Source organism: Elephantulus edwardii, unplaced genomic scaffold (assembly GCF_000299155.1).
Source record: "Elephantulus edwardii isolate Elephantulus edwardi_28Jun2011 unplaced genomic scaffold, EleEdw1.0 scaffold00095, whole genome shotgun sequence".
Classification (NCBI taxonomy): Eukaryota; Metazoa; Chordata; class Mammalia; order Macroscelidea; family Macroscelididae; genus Elephantulus; species Elephantulus edwardii.
In genome coordinates, this window is record NW_006399845.1 from 2,862,680 (window position 1) to 2,866,433 (window position 3,754).

Consider the following 3,754-nt stretch of genomic DNA (forward strand, 5'->3'; position numbering starts at 1 on the left):
AGACAGAGCTGCAAAATCCTAGCCTCCAAGGATAAACTTGATTTCATCCTCTCTCTGATTTGCTTTTTTGACAGTCCATAATATGTTCAATATGTTACACCAGAACTCAAAGGCATCGATTCTTCTTCTGTCATCTTTAGTCATTGTCCAGCTCTCTGATACATATCAAGTAATTACAAAGACAATGGCGTGGATCAGGTGTACCTTAGTCTTAGACTGATATCATTGTTTCTCAATTCTCTGGGGAGATCCCTGACAGCAGATTTTTCCAGTGTAATTTATTTTTTGATTTCCTGACTGCTGGTGTCAAGATGTTGATTGTGGAGCCTAACAAGCTGTGACTGCTAACAATCTCAATCTCTTCTCCATCTATCAAGGTGCTGTCAGTTGACTCAGTGGAGAGAATCTTTTTTTCTTGATGTTGAGCTTTAATTCATAGCGAAGACTATATCATTCTTGACCTTCTACAGCAAGTGTTTCAGGTCCTCTTCTGTTCCATGAAGCAAAGTTGTGTTATTTGCCTAACATAGGTTGAATTAGACAATCATAATCTTAATTATATTGAGAACATCAAATTGAAATAGAATTGTGTCACATTCATAGTAAAATAGAATAGCTCAAGATCTATCCTGAAGTACAGTGTTCTAAGTAATAAGAAATATTATCCATAAACCTACCAGGAAGACTTGTTATTACAAGTATTATTTAAATGCATGCCCTGACTCTTTAATTTTAAGAAAAGAAGTTCATTTAATTCTGACAAAATATATGTATCTGTATAAGGAAATCTATACAATTCTGGAAAAACTTAAATAGAAGAAAATCTATCTCCTATTTATGAATATTGCTGAGGTGGCAATTGTGAAGCTGCAACAAGACTAATCAGTGTATTATTTTGTTATGTATTGGCTAAGTTTGGAAGCAGGAGTGGCATCCACTTCCTAAAAATCATGCTTCTCGATACCCTATGAACACTGATAAATGTCAATAGTTGTAGAAGTGCTTCAAACCTTTTGTTCATAGGGTCACTATAAGTTGTGTTCTACATGAAGACAATCAACAACAATATATGCTAGTTATGAGTTTGGACTAACTTGATGGCACCTAACAACAAAGATACTTTGAGTAGAAAGCAGTAGTTAGAACAAGGTAGAAAAAACTGCATGATTCAGGATCAGGAAAGGTGTGCATCAGAGATGCATCCTATCTCCTTATATTTTCAATCTATATGCAGAACAAACCATTCAGGAGGCTGGACTTTGTGAGGAGGAATGTGGCATAAGGTTTGGAGGAAGACACATCAACAACCTGCATTATGAAGATGACACAATCTTGCTTGCTGAAACTGAAGGGAATAAGAGGCATTTGCTGCAGAAGATCAAGGACTGTAGTCTCCAATATAAAAGCAAAGTGTCTCACAAATGGGCCAATTAGAAGCTTCATGATGGACAGAGAAGAGATTGAGATTGTTAGTAACTTCAGTTTGCTTAGTTCCGCAATCAACATTCTTGCATTAGAAACCAGGAAATAAAAAGACAATTACATTGGGAAAGTCTGTCATCAGAACTTCTCTAGAGTACTGAAGAGCAAATGATGTCAATCTGGAAACTAAAGTGCACCTAATCTGGGCCATGGTCTTCCTGGTAACTTGATATGCATTAGCAAGCAGGACAATAAATGAGGATGATAGAAGAAGATCGATGCCTTTAAGTTGTGATGCTGGAGAAGAGTATTGCACGTACTGTAGACTGTCAGGAGAATAAACAGGTCTGTTCTGCAGAGAATGAAACAAGACTGCTCCATTGAAGCAAGGATTTTGAAGCTCTATCTCATACACTTTGATCTCATGGCCAAGAGAGACCAGTCCTTGAAGAGGAACCTCATGCTTAGGGGAATAGTGCAGGAGAGGATGACTTGGGGTGAGATGGTTTGTTTCAGTGACTGGAGAAATTGGATTAGATCTGTCGGAGATGCTGAGATTGGCTCTGGACAGTGTAGGGTTTGGAGCTACTGTGTCTGATGTCACTATGAGTTGTAGACTACTTGATGGCACATAACAACACCACCACCAACAACAAAGATAGCAGAGAACCTTTCATAGATATAATTTTCAGATAATGGATCTTCCTCCCCATTTATTTTCTCATACTCTATTTTCTATTCCCTTTATCTCAATACTCTTCGTTTTTATCTCCCTTTGCCACAACTACTCAAGAGAAGAAATTTCATGTAGGCTATCAATAACAATTGCATTGTTATACTCAATGGATATACATTTTTATTTAGCTTGTTAGTGGGTAGCTACTAGATGCTTTACAGGTTATTCTAATTTGTGACAATCTTATATGTATCAGAGAAAAAAAAATTGAGCTAATTTTTTAGAAGTAGGTTATCAAGTCATTCTTTTGAAACACTTCTGGGTGAATTCAAACCTATATTAATTTTTTCCCCTCAATCATCCTATATCTTGGCTTCTGTTTCTTAGCTTTCTTCTTCATTTCATTTCTTTTCTTTTCTAACATGTTTTTTGAAATTTTTCTTCACCGAATGTAACGTTTCAATATTAAAATTGTTCAGCCTATGTTCTAGTCTCTGTTCTCTTCTCAATATAATTTTCAATTGAAAAATATCTTAAAGTTTAATGCCTCTCAATGTTCTAATTCTTTTGTTTTAGACATTTCCCCTTCCTTCCTCTGTTCCCTCTTGCCCTCCATCCCTCCATTCTTCCTTCTTTTCTTCCCTCCCTCACACCTCCCTTCTGCCCCTTCTCCTCCTCCCTTCCACTCATCCTTTCCCTTTATTTCTTTTGTATTTCTTCCTCTCAGACTTGCATTTTTTTTTTTAAATTTACAATTGTACTTAAATGTTTCATAGATAGGTCATGTTTTGAAAATTCTCAACGCAATTTTTAATCTTTGTTCTCACCACGTCTCAATCTTGTTTTTCTCTTTAATTTGATCAAAGTTGCCCTATACATATGCCATCAAATATTCCTAATTTCCTTATCACCATCTGTAGTTCTCTACATCCCTCTGATATTTTCTCTCCATAGCAGCCTCTGTTACTCAGATACTAACTTTTCCTGAATTATTACAGGTCATTCTCTCAACCACTGTAACTCATTTACCAGCTTTTCTAGTGTTATTGGAGGTCATTTTCTAAATCACCATCAGTTCATTCCCCAAAAAGTAAGAAGGACAATCTTTTCGAAATGTAAAGCTTATCTGAACCACTCTCATGCCTGAAATACCCCTACTCCTTTCCTACCCTGACCCCAGTCCCTTAAAACCCACTATAGTATAATTAATCCCAACCCACAATTCCATATAAAACAGACTAGATCCTTTCCATAGAATTTGCAAAGCTAAAAATTTTCTTTGAAGTGGAAGAGTTGGGCTGATGGGTTTGAATTGCTACCCTTACAGTCAGCCCAGTCAATTGTTCACTAATTTATACAAATTGATACTTTTATACCTAAATAACATACTATTTGTTCATGCACAAAAACTTTTTCCAATTTAATCTAATCTAATCTTCTAATCTAATTCTAATAATTTCAATCGAATCTAATCTAATTTAATCCAATCTAATCTCTTTATAAAAGGAAACCTCATTTTATTATTTATTACTATATTTTACAGGCACTACATTTTTTATAGTGGCAAGATCTATCTATAGGTGCCATTTTTCTTAGAGGATATAGTCACTTCTAATCTCCATGCCAATTTTTGGTAATTGTCACAACATTGCCACC